Consider the following 9947-nt stretch of genomic DNA (forward strand, 5'->3'; position numbering starts at 1 on the left):
CTTTAGCTAATGGGGCCTCCCGCTGCTGCCGTGCCGCCGGAGCACAATTTCTGTTCTCATCCTGAAGCAAAGTTCTTAACCTGAGGTACTATTTCTGGATTAGGGGAGTCTGTAACCTGAAGCGTATGTAACCTGAAGCGTATGTAACCCGAGGTACCACTGTAAAATAGAAACAGTTCATGAAATCAATTACAGTTTTAAAGCAAGTAAAAAAAAAAAAAAGGTAAAGGGCCCCTGGACGGTTAAGTCCACCCAAAGGCGACTGGGGTTGTGGCGCTCATCTTGCTTTCAGGCCAAGGGAGCCGGCGTTTGTCCACAGACAGTTTTCCAGGTCATGCGGCCAGCATGACTAAGCCGCTACTGACGCAACAGGACAGCATGGCGGAAATCAGAGCGCACAGAAACACCATTTACCTTCCCACTGGAGCGGTGCCAGTTTATTTACTTGCACTGGTGTGCTTTCGAACTGCGAGGTTGGCAGGAGCTGGTACAGAGCAACGGGAGCTCACCCCATTGCGGGGATTCGAACCACTGGCCTTCCGATTGGCAATCCCAAGAGGCTCAGTGGTTTAGATCCCAGCGCCACCCGTGTCCCTGCATGTAACACCCCATGCCATGCACACACAAACAGGAGTGACCCGATGCCAAACCCACAGCTGGTTATGCTGCAAAGATGTGTAACTGCTGGAGTTATGCCCTGCTATAAGAAGTTCCATATTGTTTGTACTGCTGCACATTGAGTGGCCTTTGGATACAGTTTGTTAGAACCTACCATTAACATAAAACACAAGGGCGAGGCTCCTAATTTTGGCAGTGACCTATAAAGCCCTACCCAACATGGAAGCGGTCTACCTTTCTCTGGTTGAGCCTGTTCATGCACTTGAGATAATCTTCTAAGGCCCCTCTGGCAACACTTTCTGCAGTAGGGAGTTAAGGTAGGTCGCCGTGTTGGTCTGCCGTAGTTGAAACAAAATAAAATCTTTCCAGTAGCACCTTAGAGACTAACGAAGTTTGTTATTGGTATGAGCTCTCGTGTGCATGCACACTTCTTCAGTGTGCTTATAACGTCTCTATAATGTTTCTTCTTGGCAGGATTGGATGAAATTTGCAGGCATGGTATCACTATGAAGAGGAAGAATACTGCCAAAGCTCAAAAGGGCAGCTACAGTGGTTCTCCTGCAAGGACCCCCTTTTCCATTTGGGGGTGATTAAAAGAGTATTCATTTTATCTGCCATGTTTTGTGTGCAACATGTATGAAAATAACATACGGTGAACCCTTGATAAGAAAGTTGCCAAATTTCAGAAGATGCAAGGTGTATGTTTGCTGCACATTTTGAAAGTTTATTGCAGGGGGTGAGTCTGAAAAGGATTGGCTTCTCTCCCTGTAATTTTGTGGGCAATAATTTCAGTAAAATTAAAAGTATATGTACGTTGTAGAGTTTCTTCTAGCGAAGTAACTTGCAGAATTTCAGGAGTAGAGTTGCAAGGGCTATGGAGTTACAATGAATGGGGTGGGGGCTGCTTCAGGCTTACTGTTGGTGCTAACCTTTAAAGCCCTAAACGGCCTCGGTCCAGTATACCTGAAGGAGCGTCTCCACCTCCATCGTTCTACCCGGACACTGAGGTCCAGCACCGAGGGCCTTCTGGCGGTTCCCTCACTGCGAGATGCCAAGTTACAGGGAACCAGGCAGAGGGCCTTCTCGGTCATGGCGCCCTCCCTGTGGAACGCCCTCCCACCAGATGTCAGAGAACAACAACTACCAGACTTTTAGAAGACATCTGAAGGCAGCCCTGTTAATGTTTGATGTATCACAGTATTTTAATATTCTTTTGGAAGCCGTCCAGAGTGGCTGGGGAAACCCAGCCAGATGGGCGGGGTATAAATAAGTTATTATTATTATAAATAATAAATTATTATTATTATTACTATTATTATTATTATTACTACTACTACTACTACGTCCTGCTGAATTGGTGCCAAAAGTCACAGAAACCTGAGTGCAAAGCTGACTTGACAAAGAGTAGATGTTTGGGCGCATGGTACGGAGACAGAAGGAAGTGGATGTCATGCATTTTCTAAGCAAGCCTCGCTAACTGAACTAGCACAAAATCAGACAAGAACAAGGGGATAAATTACTTCAGTGTCCCTCCTCCAAAACACTGTGAGTGGAGAGCCCTGACGCTCTTGTTTCTTCTGCAAAAGAAAAGAAAATAGAGCACTATTGGTTACAAAACGAAATATGCACACAAAACCCAGCTACCCTCCCCTCTCCTCCAACCTTGGTATTTTCCTCACAACCTTGGGGGGAAATGTTTCAATATTTTGCAGCCGAACTCTGCAATGATTGATTTGTTTTGGTCCTCACTGCACCCCCCCCCCATTCCAAACAGCTCACAATGTTTTGAGAGGCCCCAGGCTCAGTTTGGGGTGATTCAGAGGGAGGCCAGTTTGGCTCGGACAAGTCCCAAACCTCTCTGAGATTCATTTGTATCTAATGCACCCCCTAATCTTCACTGCTTCTGTTCTTGTAAGCCGCCCCTGGGGAAGCCACTCTGAGGGGCAGGGATAAATGTTTAAAATAAACGATGCCTTCGTTCACCCAGTTCCTTCTTTTTCTTCTCCCACAGGCCTTTCCTGCACATTGTCTTTCCCCTCAGCATTTTTGGCTTCCCCTCAACTGTCGCCACAATTTCCCTCCTTCCCTCCCCCCGTTGATCTTTCCCGCCATTTTGAGCATCTTCCTTTCTGAGCCACCTTGTCACAGACGTATGCCCAGGGATGGGCAGATCAAGATCTACTGACAATCTGGAGTTGGTCTGCAAGGATTTCCAACTTCCATTTCTTTCTTTTTTTATCAAGGAAAATAGCAAAATGAGTCCCCCTGCCCCTGAGAGTTGTTAAGACACACAACTGTTTCCCACAGAGAGCCACAATTCCCACAGTTTGGTGGGAAGGAAATTAATTGTTCAACCACTCTGAAAACTAGCTCTGTGAGGGGAATCTCCTAACATCTCTCAGCACCCTTAAACTACAGTTTCTTTGGAGGAAGCACAATTCAAAGTGCTTTAAGCATATAACAAGGGTGAGTATTGGAAGACACAAGATCTACCCACTTTGGAAGAATGGCAGATGAAGGTGATAGACTATATGGAATTGGCAGAAATGACTGGCAGAATCCGGGACCAGGAAGAAGAGTCGGTGGAAGAAGATTGGAAGAAATTTAAAGATTACTTACAGAAATATGGTAAAATTAATGAATGTTAGAATGATGTTGGATAGAAATTAAGTGGTTTCTAGCTGTAATGCTCCAAGAGAATATGAAACAAAGGTCTATAAATGGGTAAAAGCTTAATGGTAAGGATTTGCTGAACTAATAAATTTAAGTGGAATACAAAAAAGGGAGGTATGAGGAGGTCCGGGGAAATAAGGAAAATACCGTAAGAAACGGAAAATTAATGTGTTTTTAACTGTTTTTATTTTGCATTTTTCTTTTTATTTTTCCATTTTTATTGTAATGTGTGAAAAAATCTTAATAAATATCTTATAAAAAAATAAGCATATAACAAGGGTGAGGCCTAAGTCTTCCTCTAGCTGGTGGATTGTGGGGTTTTATTAAATAAACCGAAAACAAAAGCAGACCCCACGATCCTGACGTCTCCTCATCCCTGTCAGAGGCATTACGAATAATTAAATATGGTTTGACTGGGGTCCATTTATAGGGAGATGGGGAAAGGTAGCTAGTAACTTCCTCCACCTGTTCATCCCTCATTCCCTCGGCTTCAACATGAAGTTAAGAACTGTGTCTTTTCCTTGCAGTAGTGAAGGCAGATGGGGCACATAGACCTCTAAAGAAAATACATGAAAGGGAACTGGGCAATGTGCAAACGGCTTCTTGCCGCCACTGTGAGGCAAGCGCCACTTATGTGGTCTGTTGGTTGAGTCTGAGAAACCAGCAGGAAGCTGTGATTCAGTAGTGAGAAAGCAGCACTCTGCGCATGTTCAGAGCACCCCTGTCCCCTGCTTTCACTGTGTCTTCCAGAACTTACCCCTGCCTTTACAAATGGGCTCAGAGCTAAACCCCAGAGAAGCTTTGCCTGGATCTGTCGAAGCCCCGGAGGCCTAAAAGCCACCTTTTATTATCTCAGAATATCGGGGTGGTTCGGCACTGCCCCCCAAATCCTGAGCACTCCACCGCTCACCGCCCTGCAGCCAGACAAAGGTCTCCTCAAGCGACTGACTGGCTTCTTTCATCCCACATTAAAAATATTTGCTAACCCGGTTTTAATTGAGGCGGGCAAAACAATTTGCTTATTGTAATCTTTTCCCCTCCCTGTTTGGCTCTCCCACCCCTCCTGTAGCACAGCTGCACACTTCTGCACACACAGCTGGCGCTTGTGTCCTTTCAGAGTGATTTGCCCTAGAAAATTAAGACTTGCCAACCTGGTTTGAACAAAACAACAACAAAGAAACCCATTAATATTCTCCGGGCCTTTTGTGTGCTTGCATGTGACAGCTTCTGCAATATCTCCATAAGAGGAGGCTGGCACAGTCCAGAGGAGGAGGAGGAGGAAAATCTGAGGCCGGGCCAGATTCCAGCCAAAAACAATTTCTGCTCGCCAGAGCTGACAACACTTGCAAAAGGGTAAGGGGGTCACTTGCGACAAAGTTAACATTCAGCCACCTGCTTGAATTCACAGTGGGCCTCTTCTCTTGCCCTGCGCTGTGTGGCTACTTTTTTCTTCTTCCACTCCTCGATTGTTCTCGTTCCTCCGCGGTCTCCGGTTTGTGAAGCAAAGTTTGAGCAGCGTTCCTCCCCTTATTTCTTCCTCCTTTCCATTACAGACTTTCCACTTTTCTTTGCACTTGGGTTGTTAGCACGTTAATGAAATTTAAACAAACTTCGTGCAAGCCATATGTATCGGAATGCCTTGGGAGACATCAGAAATGGCTCGCCGCGGATGCCAAGTCGCTTTCTCTTTTTTTTCTTCAATTTTTAAAATTATTTTTCCAAAAACAAACAAATAAACAAACAAAAATCTCAACTGCATTTAAACCAATCCTAGTAACATTGTTAAGTGGCTTCCTTGAATCCCCCTAGTTGAATTTCAGTGTATATCATTATAACAGTTTTCCAAAACCATTTTTCTCATAAAATTAACTTAATCACTTAACATCTTTCTTTCTATTTTAACTTTAAACATATTAATCTCTAACATTACATATTTAAATACTAACCCTATCTGGAATTTGCAAGTTTTTCCAATTAAATTATCTTAACATATTTAACTAAATAGTCCTTGAATTTCATCCATTCCTCCTGGTACTCCTCCTCCTCCTGGTTGCGGACTCTTCCAGTCAGGTCGGCTACCTCTGAAAAATCCATCATCTTCATCTGCCATTCCTCCACTGTAGGGACTTCTTGTGTTTTCCAATTCTTCTCTAACAAAATTCTTGCTGCAGTTGTGGCATATAAAAACAGTTTCTAGGGCAATTCCAAACCTGTTATTCCAAGAAGAAAGGCCTCTGGTTTCTTAATAAATGTGTATTTCAACATTTTTTTCATTTCATTATAAATCTTCTTCCAGAAGTCTTTCACTTTGGGGCAGGTCCACCACATATGATAAAAGGTACCCTCCTTTTCTTTACATTTCCAGCATAGATTATCACCGTTATGATAAATCTTAGCTAATTTTACAGGGGTTAAGTACCATCTATACATCATTTTCATAATATTTTCCTTTAACACTGTACATGCAGTGAGCTTGACCCCTTTCCTCCACAATCTTTCCCAGTCTTCAAACATTATATTGTGTCCCACATCTCTTGCCCAATCGATCATCACTGATTTAACTTGCTCATCTTTTGTATGCCATTCCAACAATAAATTATACATATTGGACAGATTTTTAACTTTAGAGCCCAACAACTCCCGTTTCCAACTTAGTTTTTTTCTGAAGCAAAACCATATTTCTTATCTAATTTATACAATTAATTGATCTGCCAAGTCGCTTTCTCTTGGAAGGATCCCGTTGCCCTGTCGGAGACATCTTGTGGGGCTTCCTGCAAGCTTTAAGATTTATTTTGGTTTGTGTCACCTCTGTTTTTGGAAAGCTGGAGATTGTGCGGGAGAGTCACCAAAATGGTGCCCCTGATTGGAAAGCATTATTATTGTTGATAGCATGAGTGACCAACATAATGTTTGCTGCAACAAGGACATTTTCATAATTGCATTTGAGGCAAATGTGGACATAAGATTCCTTCAAGCACCCTGGTTGTCCTGCCAAATACTGTTGAGCAAGTAAGCGGAATCCCTAGTCCTCCCCAGTGTCAGAAACTCAGATATATAAGCTGATCGCCCAATAGCACCTTCAACCTAGATTATGGTCACTACAATAGAATGTCTAGGCGCCCTTTTATTTTCAACGGAAGGAAAATTCTCAAAGTGGTTTGCAACACATTAAAACCACCAAAACAAAATCCAGAATAAAACAAAATTCAAGCTTGAAGATAAATATTTCAGATTCTTCTCTAAGTGACTCCCCCCCCCCCCCATATTTATTTACTTACTTGATTTATCTGGCTGCCCCATAACAGAAATGCTCTAGGAAACCCATGTGGTGTTGTAGTTAAGAGTGTGGGACTAGGACCTGGGAGATCAGGGTTCAAATCCCCACTCAGTCATGACGTTCACTGGGTAACCATGGGGGCCCAGTCGCAGCCTCTTAACCTACCTCAAAGGGTCATTGTAGAGATTAACTGAGGACGGAGTAAAACCATGTACTCCTTGAAGACATAAATGCAATAAATAAGCTCTTAATGCTTACCTGCTTAAGCAAGCTGGAAAGGTCAGCCAGATGGAGATGTCAGTTGCCACTTGGCACCCAGAGATCTCCATGTGGTTGCAATTGGACCCATGCCAGTAGCAAAATGCGCCTGGCTAGTTCTGAACACTGGTTGGACTCCCAACTCTCATCAGCCACAGCCAAATGGCCTGGTCTGATGGGAATTGTACTCCAACAGCATCTGAATGGCCACCGGATTCTTGGAGATATCTGGAAACTGCAGGAGAGGAGAATGGCATTGTACTCATGTCCTGCTTGGGAGGTTGCATCTGATTGGCCACTGTGAGAACTAGACTAGTTAGACTAGTTGGACCTTTGCCTGATGAGTCAATAGATTCTTCTTAAGTTTTTTTATTTTCCCATCCTGCTGGGGAGGCAAGATATACTACTGAGGGAGGGAGAATCTCCTCTGCGGTGGGAAGCAAGAATATTTGTATTTTCAACCTCATGGGCATACCAACAGAAAGTTCCCATCTTAGGCATACCTGTCAACATTTGGTATATAATTTCTAGAGCAGGGGCCAGCAAACTTTTTCAGCAGGGGCCCAGTCCACTGTATCTCAGACCTTGTGGGGGGCTGGACTATTTCTTGGGGGGGGGGAATGAACAAATTCCTATGCCCCACAAATAACCCAGAAATACAGTGGTACATCAGATTACAGACGCTTCAGGTTACAGACTCCGCTAACCCAGAAATAGTACCTCAGGTTAAGAACTTTGCTTTAGGATGAGAACAGAAATCGCATGGCAGCGGTGCGGCGGCAGCGGGAGGCCCCATTAGCTAAAGTGGTACCTCAGGTTAAGAACAGTTTCAGGTTATGAACGGACCTCCAGAACGAATTAAGTTCTTAACCCGAGGTACCACTTTAAAAGCACACATTCTACTCATGTGAAAACACCAGGCAGGCCCCACATATAACCCAGAGATGCATTTTAAATAAAAGGACACATTCTACTCATGAAAAAACACGCTGATTCCCGGACTTAGAAGGCGATTGGGCCGGATCTGGCCCCCGAGCCTTAGTTTGCCTACCTATGTTCTAGAGCATATATTTATCGATTCCCTGCTTTTTCCATGCTCGCCCGACCACCAAAGCAGTAAGAGAAAACAGGCACTGCTACCCCATTCCCTGAAAATAATCCGATCGGAAGAGCAATCACGAAACGTGAAAAATCCAGTAAAACAAAGTGGTCTTTACAAGTTTTCTGAAGGTTGAAAAGGGCGGAGATCAGATACAGATACCCCCTCCTCCAAGGTGGATTTCGGGCAATGTGACCTGTTCTGCCACACTGGGCACTGAGCCTGGGGTGGGGGCACTACAGGGGAGCCCAACTATGAGGTAGCAAGTTGAGCAGAACGAAGGGCAAGAGGTTGGGGGCAGGTGATGAATTTTGGCCTCTGAAATTTGAAAGACCAAAATCTGCTCCTGCACCCGCCCCCCTTCCAGGGAAGAAAGGAAGTTTCAGAGCTTAAGCCCTGTCCAATGAACCCACCAATCTAGCCTAATATGTTTGTGGGAAACAAAGGAGAGCTGCCTCAGGTGTCTTCCTATCCCTTGACCACCTTCCCTTTAAAACTTCCACAGAAAGCAGAACCTGAAGCCCTCTCCATTTTGTTGAACTACCACCCTCCCATCGTCCCCAAGAGTCCTGCCATTGGCCAGGTGGGAGCTGGGAGTCCCAACAACAGCAAAAAAAGAGCCCTAGGTTCTTTGTCCCTCTGGTGGGAGTGAGTTCCCTGTCCCTGGTGTTGGCTTTTTGCAGTATGGTAGCGCTGCAGAGAGCTTGCTGGGGAGAACATGCATTAAAAAGGGACTCAAAAATAACTTAAACAGTGTTTTAATTACAAAAACAAAAACTCCTTACACACTAAATACATCAACAAACAAACATGACACAACCCATCCCCCAGGGTAATGGGAGAGCTAGGTGCTGCTCCTTATATACTACACCCAATTGCTGACACAGCTTAATCAATACAACTCAGCAGCACCTGCTATGTTTCACAGCTGTAATGCTGGGTCTCATTTTGCTCTGGCCCTTGCTCTGGCCCCTTAAAGACATACACATTGGGTGGAACAGTGATGAACCTTTACATTTAAAGAAACCATTCAACACCTGGTGTAGGCAGTAGTCTTGAGGCAAAGGACTGCTGTTCTTAAGAGTCCATGCTTCTCCTGAAGACGTCTGCAGGTTTGACTGCCATTTTGTTTATAAACCGCATGCTCGACAAGTAAATCTGTGCTCAAGGTGGTTTGCAGAAAAATCAAAAGCAAGATGCAATAACAATGCACAATCCATGTATATAAATGAAATGTAAAAAAGTAAATAAAAAATCAGCAATTAACAATGCGTTAATACCTGGTGCTTATAATTAAATGGTTTGTGGAGCAGGTGATGGCACACCCTTCCAAATCCACAATACTATGATTCTTTGGTCTGTCTGCTGATGCTACAAATAAGAGAAGCCAATGTTGAGCTACATACGCTCACAAACCGGCCTGGTGGAGGGCAGCTTCCCATTTCTCTCTCTGTTGACTACTAAACTGGCCGTAAGGATGTACTGTGTGTTTCCTTGGCCTTCCCTGGTTCTCCTTTATGAATAAGCCCTTTAAACCACAGAGCTGCTCTATTCCAGTTCCCTAAGAAGTGCTGGCATCTGGACAGATTGCATTCCTTTGGACCCTGTGATGGAAAGAATGAGGCTCAGGAACAAAGAGTCAAATGCTTAGATCTGTACCCAGAAATCGGATATTCAAGAAAGGGTTAGCCGGGTACTTGGGTCTGCTTTGAATAGGCAGGCCTTAACTTTTAAAAGCTAAGGATGACATATACGACACCAACATCCTTCTCCAAACAGTCTGTGTGGTGCCCAGATCCTTTGGACAGTATCGGACAAGCCAGTTTGTTGATTCTGTTATTTTCCTTTAAATGAGAAAAGGGCTGAATATTCTCCAGTTTTGATTTTAGGGTAGAGGTTGTTAAATCACACTATGAATTCTAGCTTAGTGTGGGGAATAGGGGTTCCCTAATAACAACACTCTATACCATTAACCAACAACAGCTCCCAGGATTCTTAAAGTGGTATGATGCAGATTTAAAT

The 9947-nt window shown here is 44.0% G+C and overlaps 1 long non-coding RNA gene across 2 annotated transcripts; it reads right to left on the reverse strand.

Annotated features, from left to right (window-relative positions):
• Positions 1–1072: 1072 nt before the first annotated feature.
• On the reverse strand, positions 1073–4040 carry LOC310705226. 2 transcript variants are annotated; one of them, XR_014525198.1, is made up of 3 exons: positions 3757–4040; positions 1950–2195; positions 1073–1522 (listed from the first exon to the last, which is right to left on the reverse strand). It is a non-coding gene; the product is annotated as an uncharacterized lncRNA (long non-coding RNA). The 2 variants fall into 2 exon arrangements; XR_014525199.1 differs by lacking the exon at positions 3757–4040 and adding an exon at positions 2602–3075.
• Between the last annotated feature and the right edge of the window lie 5907 nt (positions 4041–9947).

This window comes from Podarcis liolepis (genome assembly GCF_965112155.1).
Source record: "Podarcis liolepis genome assembly, chromosome: 1".
Taxonomy (NCBI): domain Eukaryota; kingdom Metazoa; phylum Chordata; class Lepidosauria; order Squamata; family Lacertidae; genus Podarcis; species Podarcis liolepis.